The sequence below is a fragment of the Lissotriton vulgaris genome, chromosome 12 (assembly GCF_964263255.1).
Source record: "Lissotriton vulgaris chromosome 12, aLisVul1.2, whole genome shotgun sequence".
Taxonomy (NCBI): Eukaryota; Metazoa; Chordata; class Amphibia; order Caudata; family Salamandridae; genus Lissotriton; species Lissotriton vulgaris.
Window position 1 is genome coordinate 145,723,290 of NC_141700.1, and position 13,323 is coordinate 145,736,612.

General features: G+C 46.6%; 1 protein-coding gene across 1 annotated transcript in view; it reads left to right on the forward strand.

The window, feature by feature from the left end:
- GLMP (glycosylated lysosomal membrane protein) overlaps positions 1-13,323 on the forward strand; it is a 98,780-nt gene that overhangs the window by 39,937 nt on the left and 45,520 nt on the right. The window lies entirely within an intron of this gene.

Here is a 13,323-nt window from a genome sequence, read left to right on the forward strand (position 1 = left end):
CTAGTATTGAAACTGGAAAATTTAGTAACATTTACATTATCGGATGTTGCAGCATAAAGTATGTACATTCTTGTGCTATATAGGTGAAGCAGTGCCTATGAGATGTTGATACAGTTTGTTAAAAGTCCGTGCTTATGTATGTTTTTGGGCTGTTTGCTAAGTGCACCAATTGATGCGGTCTGTGCATTTTTGCTTACACTGACATTAGAATGAGTAAAACAGTGTAAAAAGAGGCGCAGTTGGCTGTTTATAGAACTGCTTTAAATATCTGCTCACTAACTATTTGGTGTGTTTGCTAAGCGCATCGAGTGATGCAGAGTGTAAAGGTGTTATAAGTATTTGCTTTGCAACAATTTAGCCCTGTGCTGAAGGCACCGAAAGATGAATACTGTTATATTAGCTTACACTAAGACTGAGCTAAGTATAGCATTTAAAGGGGGAAGTTTTGCAGTACTAGTAGTGAAACAGTCCAACTCCTCATAATTTTTGATAACTAATATTGTACTTAAAGGCACACAATTGGCAGTAGTTAAAACAATTTTTAGTTAAAAAACATCATGTGTGTAATGTTAAACGTGTAAATGTTTTGCCTGTTTGCTAAATGTATGGAATAATTTGGACTGTCAAGAGGTTCTGACTATTTGTTTATTAACTGTTTGGCTTTTTTGATTACCGTCTAAAGAGATTGCTGAAAACTTTGTTTGCTTTTGCAAAACCCGGACGGCATATAGCACAGTAAAAAGAGTGGGAGGGGGCAGTACTAGTGGGGAATTTGACAATGAAAGTATATTTTTAAATAATAGCGCATTTAACACCATCGGTGCGGTGCAGATTCACTCTGTGCGCTGACCATCATAAATTCCCATTGTTCATGACGAGCTGAGCTCGTCATGAGCATCGAAGGGGTTAATGTAAATTTGTGGCTTTGGGGCAAATAACTGGCAATAAAAAAACAGAGCGGAAAAGCAAGCTTTGTAGTTAACAGCAACAATACAGCCTTGTTAACGTTTACATGGTAGTTTTCTAAACTTGTGGAGTAGTTACCTTGGGCTCTAAGCAGACGGACGCCACGGTACGCAGCTACTTTGAAGTTTTTTGTTGTCTCTACGGCGCTAAAGAACATACTGTGAAGAAGACATGCGAAGTATGTGGGTGCGGCTTTAACACCAAGTCAAGCAGCAAGGGTCTAATGATGTGTTTGCATTGTAAAAGAGAAGTTCAGAATGAAAAAGAGGCTTGTAAATGTTGCGGCTGAGGCTACAACAAAACGGACGTTAGGACAGACAATAACGTAGTCTTAATTTTAAAATAAGTGTGTGTGCCGAGGAAGCAAATAATAGATAGAAGTAAAAATCTACTAATAAATATCAAAAATACTAGGTTTTTGGTTAAAAGGCACTATTGTAGTAGGGTTATACAATTGTAGTGCTAATATACTTTGAAGTTGTTAATAAGCAACTGAAATGATGTGTTTTCAGAGCGCACGAACTGCTAGCAAGCAAGGGAGTGCAGTTACATTTTATACTGCTGGTTTCAATACCTGTTGATTAACTTTGTAGCATGTTTGCAGAGCGCATGAACTGCTGTTGGCTATGTATTTTGCTTACAATAACAGCACATACAGTACAACACAGTAAAAGGGAACGCCGTTGGATTTTTCTGTAGTTTGCTACAATATAGGAGTCATTTCTTTTATATGTTCTTGCTGAGCGCATTAACTGATGAAGCGTGTGTTAGTTTGAACAATATTTGCTTGTTGCTTTGTTGCATTTGTGGGCTGAGCGCATTAAGTAACACAGCTTCACGATAAAAGCAAAGTTGTTTGCGGCAAGTTTTCGTAATAGGAAACAGCGCATAACATTTAATTACCACTAAGAAGAAAGCACTAATGTAAAAGGCGGTGGGGCTGTACCTCCAACAGAAACATGTTGTTAATAGAAATAGGAGGTAAAGCAATCTTCTGTGTAAGTCCGCTGGCTATGTCCATAAGAATACGAGCGAAGAAAGGAAGGGTGCAGGAAAGGGGGGCTTAAAAACAATGAGGAGAGGACAGGGAGAGAAGAGATAGGAGCGAGAGAAAACGGGCAGGAAAGGGGGAGGGAGGAAGTACCTGAAGCGACAGAGAAAAGAGGAGATGAGTTTGGCAGCAAACAGGGCGGTGGACACATGCTGGCAAATGGTGACCTGCAGAGCGCGTGAATGAAAAGAGCGGCTGTGGGAGGTGGGAGGGAAGTAGGAGAGTGCGAAGTGCAGGCGGGGGGGCGGGGAGCGGAGCCTTTGAAGTGTGTGAGGCACTGACAGACAAATGGTGGTTTGTGACGTAGCTGGTTTGTGCACGCGCACGGAGCACATGAACTGTGGCAAATCTGCCGTTGGTTTCAGAGCTTATTTGGCCCTCAATACTCTCGTCTATTTATCACTTATGTGATAAAATAGTGGAGAGCTAATGAGGATTTGGAAGCCGCTCGAGCAGAAACAATGTACGTATCACGAGAGTTGCGGAATCCACAGATATTCCTAATATGGAGCTGTATGTGGAAGGCATGATGAAAGACCTCTTTGGTTCCAGCCTGAATGAAATAAAATGAATGAAATAAAATTTATAATGCACAACTAAAACCCGAAGGCATCAAGGCGCCTAACAAAAACAGATCAAAACACAGAAGGCAGAACACAACTACGAGTATGACACGAGTTTTCAGAGCCTTTCTGAATGACTGCATGGTGGGAAGGGACTTAAGATCCACCGGAAGGATATTCCACCACTTAGGTACCAGAGTGGAGAAGGCTTTGCCACCCCATTTAGCTCTACGGGTGCAGGGGACTGATAATAGAGATTTGTTGGTAGAGCGTAAATTCCTCGAGGGGCTATAGGGAGACAGGATGGATCCGATCCCAGTAGCACTGCCTCTGGCCAAGGCCCCGTAAGTCATGCACGTTGTTTTAAAGAGGATCCGATCTTCGATGGGGAGCCAGTGTAGCGATTTTCTGGCGGAGGTGGCCGAGGCACGTCTAGGCAGGTCTAAAACAAATTTGGCCGCCGCGTTCTGGACCATTTGCAAGCGCTGCAGCAGACCCTTGTTTAGTCCCGCATACAGCGCATTACAATAGTCCAGACGGGAGCCAATGAGTGCAACCACTACCTGTTTTCTAGCCTGCTGAGAGAGATAGTGTCTAATCTTCCTCAGTACATGGATAATTCCCCAACAGGTTGAAACTGTCCTATTGACCTGTTGACGCATGCTGAGGGTGGGGTCAATCAGGACTCCTAGGTTTTAAGCTGATATAGCAGGGACAGGACAAGCTCCCAGTGAGTCCGGCCACCAATCCGCCGACCATATCTCTTCCTTTCCTCCGAACACCATGACCTCCGTCTTCTCCCCATTTAATTTCAATGAATTGTGGATCATCCATTGAGCGACTGCCTCCATGCAAGATCTAAAGTTGGAGGCAGCCGAGCTGGCCGACTGGGAGAGAGAGACGAGGATCTGGGTGTCGTCGGCATAGGAAACTACCTCCATCCCAAAAGATCTAATCAGTCTGGCAAGTGGGGTCACATAGATGTTAAATAGGGTCGGGCTTAATGCCGACCCCTGAGGGACCCCACACTGCACAGACAGGGATGGAGATAGAAAGTACCCCAGCTTCACCCTCTGCTCTCTCTGGCCGAGGAAGGAGGTCAGCAAGCACAAGGCAGACCCCTCACCCCAATCTCCCTCAGGCGAGATGTTAAAACTGAGGGAGAAAGGGTGTCGAAGGCGGCGGTAAGGTCTAGCAGGATCAGGAGGGTGGTCTGACCCCCATCAACTCGTGTGCGGATATTATCCAGCACTATGGTGAGGGCAGACTCAGTGTTATGTTCCCTCCTGAAACCATGCTGCGAGTAATCCAGCTGACCTGAGCTTTCCACGAAGCCCGCAAGATGCTTATTCAGATGGATTTCCAGCATCTTCGCAGGAGCAGGGAGCAGTGAAATAGGGCGGAAGTTCTTTAATACCCCAGGATCGAGAGATGGTTTCTTGAGCAACGGCTTTACCACTGCCCTCTTCCATTGCTGAGGAAAGATGCCGTCCCTCATAGCCCTGTTCATGATCTCAACAAGAGGGGGCAGGAGAGATTCCCTGCACTGCTTGAGGATCTTAAGCGGGCAGGCATCTAAAGGGGAGCCAGACCTAGTTTTGTCCAGGAGGTTCTCTAAATCCTGGAGAGAGAGAGGAGGGAAAGAGGCCAGGCGCCCCAAATAAGAGTTCTCAGCGAAAACTGGTGCGGAAACAGAGGGGACAGAAGTTATAGACCTCTGTAGCTCTAAAGCTGAATAAATATCCGCGATCTTGGTCTGAAAGAAAAGCGCTATGTTGTTACAGAGTTGCTGAGAGGCAATAACAGGATCCAGGATCTGCAGGGATGTCAGAGAGTCAACAATCTTGAAGAGCTCTTTCGGGGAGGAAAGTGAAATGGTAAGAGCAGTGAAATATTCCTGTTTCACCCTTATAACCTCCACCTTGTAGCCCCTCAATAAGATCTTATGCGCCTCTTTGTCCCTTAGATCCCAGCTGGTATGCCAGAGACGCTCCTGTCTCCTGACTCCATGTTTAAGGAGTCTTAGGTGTCCCCGATGTTCCTCATAAAAAGGGTGCACAGAACCCTGGGACCACGACCTAAACCAGGCGCGCCCGCAAGGCTAATATTGGCGAGAGTGTTGAACTATAGAGATCGCGACATGATACTCCGGCTCGCGCGGCGAAAAGGGCGTCATCCAATACAAAGGCAATGAGATTGCTCTATATCCAGACTTTACCTTGCAGGTTCAGGCGGCGTGGAGAGAGTTTATCCCTGCTTAGAAGATCTTTCAACAAATTGGAGCTAAATACGCCTTGATATATCCGGCTAAGCTGAGGGTCCAGGGTCCCGGGAAGCCCACCTTCTTCACAGACGCTAAGGCTGCATTGAGATATGCGAAGCAGATGGCGAAGGAACACAAGTCGCAGAAGACGCTGACGGATGGACAATTGCAGGACAGACTCAGTGATAATGATTGACATTGGCTGGCGCGCTGGCGAAGATAGCGCCAGTCGGCGATTAAGGTAGCTGAAGCAACATGGATGGAAGACTTGGGGTAAGACAAATGCTCTGATACTATATGTGGGGGAAGCTCTGCACTGTCTATTGGGGACTGCCCCAGATGACTGAAACAAATCATTGACTATGGACGGGGTCAGTGTGTGTAAGTGTGCGAGTTGCAGCTTGGCTACCCTGCCACAAGCGCAGGGGATGATGCCGGAAGACCTGACGTACCCCGTGGGATGATTCCCTTTGTTTGGCTGTATCTTTTGGTCTGGGGGATGTTACGGGAGGGGTGTGGGGGCGGGGGGGCGGGGGGCTACACAACCTGATTGGGGGTTTGTTGTGGGTGGCGGGAGGGCAGTTGGGATGTTCTTTTTGGACTGCCGTTTGAAGCTCAGATATAAGGGTGGAGAACTGATTTGATCCACTGCATGTGCTGCTGTTGGGCACGGCCACGATGTACTAGTAAACAAGTGCAAGAGTTCAGTTTTCAGAGATACTGTGGTATTGTGCGAGGCTACATTGATAGACTGCAAATTACTTAGCTGTGATGTCCGGCTTAGATAATATTAATAAACTGAAATGTCTTACTTGGAACTTGCGCTGTCTCAATGATCGTAGAAAGACTAGGCTCATACAATCTTATTTGACGAGACAGGGGGTGGATATCTGTTTTTTGCATGAAACGCACCTGACTAGCTCAGCAGCAGGGATACTTAAGACCAGACGCTGGGAGGTGGTGGTTGAGGCTGGTTATTCCAACTATTCTAGAGGAGTTGCGATACTCATGCGCAGGGGGCTCCATTGGCGTACGCATAACACGATTACGGATAAGGACAGCAGACACATAATATTGCAGGGAGAGCTTTGTAACACGCCTCTGGCTCTAGTTAACACTTATGGTCCAAATACAGACAGTCCGGAATTTTCCCAACACATATGGCACAAGATTAGAACACTGAGACACACGGCAATATTATGGGGAGGAGATTTTAATGTAGTACTCAACTGCTGTAGATAGGCAGGGATCTTCACGGACGCACCATCCGAAGGCAGCGTAGGCGCTACATGAGATGACCTCTATCTAATCAATTCCTAGAGAGCCACTCACCCAACGACTAAAGAGGGGACATGCGTCACCCATCATAGAAATGCGTGGTCGAGACTGGATTTTTGAGAGACATACACACATGGCTAGAGGATGCCACGCATCTCTCCTGTACTCTCTCGGAGCATGCACCTGTCCAGATAAGGCTACACCTTCCCCCCTGCATACACAAAGCCCTTTGCCTGGAAATTCCCATCAGGCGCTCTGCGAGACCTGTTTTTTTTTTGCGAGGAGCTCCGTAACAAGATTGAGGGGTATTTTGCATTGAACGAGGGGTCGGTCGACTCGCCAAGTATGCTGTGGGAAGCCTTTAACGTGGTTATCAGAGGAGATTGTATAGCGCTAAAAACCGCAGTACTGAGGGACATCCGGACCACGCTGGGCAGATCGGAGCGCGAAATAGGGTAGCTAGAACGGCTGCACATGCAGAATCCATCACAGGCGACTGCCGCTAGCATAAGAACTAAACTAACAGAATTCCAGGAAGAGGCAGAGAGAGAGACTGCATATCTGCACAAATATATACAGACCAGACAATACGGGGAGAGCGGGAGACCAGGCAAGACATTGGCGGGTCTGCTTAGTACGCCTAGAGGTGCCACCTATATAACTGAATTTCAAACGGAGGTTGGAGGAGTGCTCAGAACACCGCCTGCTATTTTGGAGGAATTTACACTCTATTATTCCAAATTATACACTTCCCAAACAACCCCTTCGCAGGCGGATATAACTGACTATCTGGAAGAAATAGGGCTGGCATGGTTTAATGACGGCGCCCAGAAATATATGGAGCTGCCAATAACAATTGAGGATGTTAAGCAAGTGATAAGTGGCTTGCCAGGGGACAAAGCCCCAGGGGCAGATGGACTAACAGCAGCTTTTTACAAGGAATATGCTGATATTCTGGCCCCCAGATTACTGCAGATGTACCTGGTGGCCATGGAGATGGGGGTACTTCCACCGACACTGCGTGAAGCCACCATAATAACAATCTTGAAACCAGACAAAGACCCTACCAAAGCAGACTCGTACCGCCCATTATCTCTGATAAACTTAGATGCTAAAATGTATGCCAAATTGATAGTGAACAGGCTACAGCCCATGCTACCACAGATTGCGTACGATTTTCGATGTGCTGCACTATTTGGCACCTCATGTGCAGGCCACGGCTGCACTGTTGGACGCCACAAAGGCGTTTGACTCTTTGGAGTGGACGTTTCTATTTGCTCTGCTGACGAGACTGGGTCTCAGCCCAGTATTTATCAGACAGATTCACGTCCTATATACCGACCCGACGGCTAGAGTTCGGATTAATGGTCAATTATCTAAACCCTTCAACATCACTAGAGGTGCACGTCCAGGATGCCCACTATCGCCCTTATTGTTTGCAATTGCCACAGAGCCACTTGCGGCGAAACTCTGCCAACACCACACTCCAAAAAGCATAAGGTTCACCACGAGAGGCATACTCATTTCTATGTATGCCGATGATATAACGATATACTTGACTAACCCCGGAGACAACTTTGATGTGTTAATGAGGGAGTTCATAAGATATGGGGGGTTGACGGGGATTCAGATTAACTGGAAAAAGTCAATGATGATACCACTTACCGATAAAACAACACCTTTTAATTCGGAGTTTCCGATTCAGTGGGGAGAGCGTGAGGTAAGATATCTGGGCATATATATCAGTAGAACGATGCAGGACATATGGACTGCCAACTACGGCAGGGCAATGGATTGGCTGGAGAGCAGGATATTGAGGAGGAAAACTCTCCTGCTATCCCTGACGGGGCGCATAGCCATTGCAAAGATGGTAATCCTCCTCAAATTTCTTTATCTTTTTGTTAATATTCCTATGCCGCTTAATGTGCTTTTTTTTTTAAGCGTCTCTGCACCAACATTCTTGAGCTGGTGTGGGCAGGTAAGCAGCCCCGAATTACATGGAAGGTATTGACGCTGCCTTTCTCACAGGGAGGACTGGGAGCCCCGGATTTTAAATTATATGCTTACAGCGCACAGGCGCAGTTTCTGCACTTCTGGCAACATCCTACCCCATTTCAGCCACACGTGGCAATAGAAATTGATAGAATCGCACTACTCCCGCTCAATACGGCTGTATTCCAACCCTACAAACGCCTGAGACAAGAAATTGATACAGTAGAGGCAGTACGCTGGGCATGGAAAGGCATTGCTGAGAGGGCACGCCAGAAGGTTCTTTATGCCCCATCTATGCCCCTAGGTGGCAATCCACTGCTCGGTCCTTTATTGGACAAGGCTACTGCACTAAGGGCACGGGCATATAAGTTGGAAAAGGGCCGCAATTTATTTCCAGCCGGGGAGTTCTTGACATTGCACGGTATGTGCGACTTGCAACCTCCCACTGTTTCGGATATGCTACTATATTATCAGATCAGAGCAGCTTGCAGGTCCAAATATAAGGAGTTCCCAAGTGAGCCACCCATTTTGCCTGCGCTAGAGAATGTGCTGGCAAACCTGTCGCCCCGAAAGCTTATCACCCGTATATATAGCATTACACAAAAGGAATCCCCACTCACTAGCTCTATGTCCAGGGAGGCATGGGAAGAGGAAGCTGCCTTGACCATAACAGATCAGCAATGAACGTTCTGCTGCACGCAGCTAGAATATCTCTCACCAAACCATAGGCTCAGACTTATTCATTTTAATTATTTAAACCGCTTATAACACACTCCGTCACAATTGCATAGGATGGGACTACAATTGGATGCAAGATGTTGGAGGTGTGGAGCCCAAGGTGCTACGTTTACACATATGGCCTGGAGCTGTGCACCTGTGGCACGTTATTGGACAGACATATTTAAACATATAGGTCAAATAACGGGAGGTCCACTGACTGGTACCTTGATGCTGGCCCTGCTGGGGTTTGTGCAGGGAGTTCAGACAGTGCACCGGAAACCCGTGGCTATGTTGCTGCTGCTGGCAAAAAGACAGGTAGCCATACATTGGAAGAAGCCGAACCCACCCACGATAGCGGATTGGATTAGTGCAGTTACATATTGCAAGGACCAGTTAACGATCTTCTGGGAACTGATGCCTAGTAGATCTAGACCATCTGATATATGGGAACCATTTGCTGCTTGGCTGCGATCGGGGGGCGCGGATTACCAGACAGACTAGACTTAAATATTGGACACACTTCTGCATAGGACGGTACACTGAGGGTAGGCCGCATCGAGGGTGGCGCACAATTGTGCGGAAGGATAAGATACACTCTACACTTAGGACAGTGTATAAGGACACCGGCAAGACAGCTGAAACGTGCTAGACTATAAGATGCACTAGTAGGAGAAGGTTTCTGAAGCTTGTGGACGGCAGGGGGGGTGGGAGCAAGGGGTTTAGCTGTTTCTTGGGTTAGGATACGAATATTTGCACTGCGAATGATTAATCTCAGATGCACTGTTATAGCAATAACTTCGCTGCCTGCCCCTGAGGTTGTTGGCAATCAAAGCTGTGTATAATACTTTTTGGTAGAAAGCCGCCGGCCTCCGGGTTGTAGGCAAAAGACCGTGTACACTGTGAAATATGCAATAAACTGTTTTAAAATAAAATTAAAAAAAAGTACATAATTATCACAAAATTATTAGCACACTTTTAATAGTACAATAAGAATCCTAAGAATGTCTTCACTCTTTGTCTCAATCTGGAGCTTCTTCTATCCTTATTGTTCTCACTTGGTAATTTTCTTCGCTGCTTTTTTTCTTCCAAATTTCTTAACCTGTGCAGTGCTTAGTACCCTATCCAGAAGTCAGGTTTCAAGCCCTATTCAGCCTGCAGAGGACAAATGTCCATTTCGAACCCCCAGGAGGTCTATCGGAAGTCCTGGGGTAGTAGCAGGACTTTTTCATGCGAGCAGTGTTCTGCTCGACCCGGGTTTTGATCCAGGTTGGGTTCCCCCTCTGGTTCTCATTTCTCACCTTCATCTTAAGTCCTGTTGAGAGAAACTGAGGAAACACAAGAAGAAGAGGAAAACTGGAGACTGTTTGTCTCCATGTTCGAAGTCAATTGGTAAGTAAATCCTCTCTGGTTCCTCCATCTCCTGCTGAGTTGTCTTCTGAATGAGTGTTAGTAGATATTACTTTAGCACCAATCCTGTGGCCTGTTCCATCCCTCTATTCATTTGTGCTAATAATGGTGCCGATTCCCGTTTACCCAGGGTTGCCATGGATGCTCCTGCCCTCTTCTTCCACGCAGTGTTGGAGATGTTCCAGCATGCATTGTTCCATCTGGCACACCTTTGGGCCCCATGGGACATTTCTAGCTCCTCTTGGGGTTCTTCTGGTGGGTCTCCCACTGGTGCCATACATCACCTTTGTTTTGAAAGGAACACCTTTGCTGCTGACTGGAGCCATCCCAGTGCCTATATCTTTAACCTAGACCCATCACGGACACCCATACATCAGTGCTTCCTACAGAGTAGCCCATACCGAAATCTGCAGCTATTCTAATGACGTCTAGGAAGGAGGTCCAGTGAATATTGGTGGAGAGAAGGTATAAATGGGAACTGAGAGTTGCCTTTTTATGCCTGTATTATAGGCAGATGATGCATGACGTTTTCAGCACTGACTCGATCATCTTAAAGGGCTAGAAGCGGTACAGCATGATACAGATGATAGTAATGAAGCAACCCATTTGCTGCCACCCACTCCTGATACAGCGTTCTACTTGGCCCTGGAGAACGCAAGTGGACTGAACACTTCCCTGACAAAAAAATGGAGTAGTTCTTCAGGGCAGGCCCCCATGTATTGAACTACTTTTCATCTTGTCCTGAGGAAAGCAGCTGACATTCTAGAATACCACTGTCTACTTAAGAGCCTAGGGTTACAATTCTAACTGAGGTCCTACAACCTCAAACATCCTCATCTGAGCCACTACTGCCTGTAAAAGAGGTATCCAAGAAACCAGGGAATGAGGTACGGAAAAAGTCCACATCAGTTCCTGCTGTAAACTGTCTAGTAGCACAGAGATATAAGTTGGGTCGGCGTAACCCAACCTTACTGCTGATGCATCCTTCACCCAGGAGTCCAGTAGCGTTTCCATCATCTTGCTCAAAACAAAACTTTGAAGCATTCCAAGTAAGTCCACCTGATAGTGAATCTAAGAAATTGGATGCAGTGGAGACAAATATTTCTTCAACAAGCAACCCGGCCCTGTTTGCGCCCAGTGCTGCCTGCCTCCTGGGAAGATATAAGCCTGTTATGTGAGATATGGATGCAGTAGTTGTCTCAAACTTGCCTGAATCTGTATTTTTGTAAGCTAGTCTGTCATGGACAGTACTCTTCTAGACATCCGGGCAGGAATAGACACCAAATATTTTGTGGCTAGGCTCATAAGTATCATTATGCAGGCATGTTTAGCTCTGATCACGGTCCTTTCAGGCGATGGCCAAGCGGCATAGCTGGATATGCCTTTCAACTGGGCCCCGCTCTTTAGAAACAGAGGACGCTTCCCTGAAAAGGTTTAAGGAGGAAACACCTGCAGCCCAATCTTTGGGCCTCCATTCACCTCTGAAGGATTATAGATAGTTTTAGAATTTTTTTAATGTTCTCAAAACAATTTAATTTCAAACCTCCCAGGCAACAAAATCAGCTCCTCTGTCAGTGCAGAGGCAAAGGCAGGGTTCATCAGGCCCAGCAACACTCTTCATCCTCTTTTTCTTCATCCCTTTGAAAGCCACTTTAGCTCTCCCATTGATGGAGCATGTGTGGCTGGTGGGCGGACAGGGCATCCTCCTTTCTACAGGCCTGTCTGAAGATGGTGTGGGACCACTTTCGGATGACTCAATTCTGCTGTTTAATTTGGGCTTTCCATTTTAATGACCAAGTCTTAACTAAAGCCCTTTTAGTGCCTCGTGTTCATAGAGCCCGTAATGGACACATCCTTCCTTTTGAGCTTTAACTCCTCCCCAGAGGATCCAAGACATACAGGATACGATTCTGATGTTTCGGGGCAGAGCTCAGATTCTGGGAAGTGCTGAAGGATTGGACTTGGGCGTAGGAGCATGGGATCTGACTAATCTCAAACTATCTGGCCTGTTCTCTGAACACCAGAGCTGACAGTCTCAGTCAGTCAGCTTGCCTACCACCAGTGGCATCTCTATCCATAGGTGGCCCAGTTATCTTTGCCCTGTTAGGCTCACCTCTGATGGATCTCTTGTCCACTGATGACAATGGCCATTGTTCGTAGTTCTGTGCCCTCCGGTATCTTCTACAAAGAGATTTGTGGGTCACGTGTCAGTTGAGGTGGAACTTTTTCACTTAACTAGATGTTTCCTTTCCTACCCTTGATTCCTGGGGTATAAGAAAGATTTGCCAGGACCAGGTCCAAATAATTTTTATTGCCACAGACTGGCTAAGGAGAATTTTGTATGCAGGCCTTATATACTTCTGCCTGTCTCCTGCTGCGCCTACTTCCTAAAGCAGATCTCCTCTCCCAGTCGGAGGGTGAGGTGCTGCACCCCAACTTTCTGAACCTCCATCTTTATGCCTGGTAATTGAGCTGGGGCAAAGGGAAGTGGCCCAAGAAGCACTCTCAGGCCCCTGCCCCTCCACGAAGTGAGTCCACTATGAAAGTAGATGTTTTTATCTGATGGTGTGCAGAGCATGCATCCCTTGAAGGAATGTCTATCAGAGGTTCTTTGTTTCGCTCTGTCTCTGACATAGGAGGGCTGTGCAGTGACCATCATCAAACGATATATTGCGGCTTTTTCTGCTTTTCCTTGCCTTTCACAACAACCTCCCCTGTTTAAGGGTGTCTACTTCAAAATCTGTTAAAGAGGCGAGGAATCTTTCCCAATCTCGCCCACTCCACTGTCTGAAGAATGGCCCTAAACCACATTTGAAAGGTTTCCAGCCTAGATTTGTACACTGTGCAGTCTCAAATTGATTGTTGATTCCTCATCTCCTCCTCTATAGGAAATAAAAAAATAGAGAGGGAATGGATTTTGTAGCCATATTGTTCCAATCATGTCATGTGGGTAATTCTTCTGGCACTGTGACTGAGCCCGCACTCCCGACTTTCAAAGGAGAGCTATTGTAAGATCCAGATCCAGCGTGGCTCCTAAGGATAATTCAACAGGTGAGGAATTTACAGGTAGATGGAGTATAGGG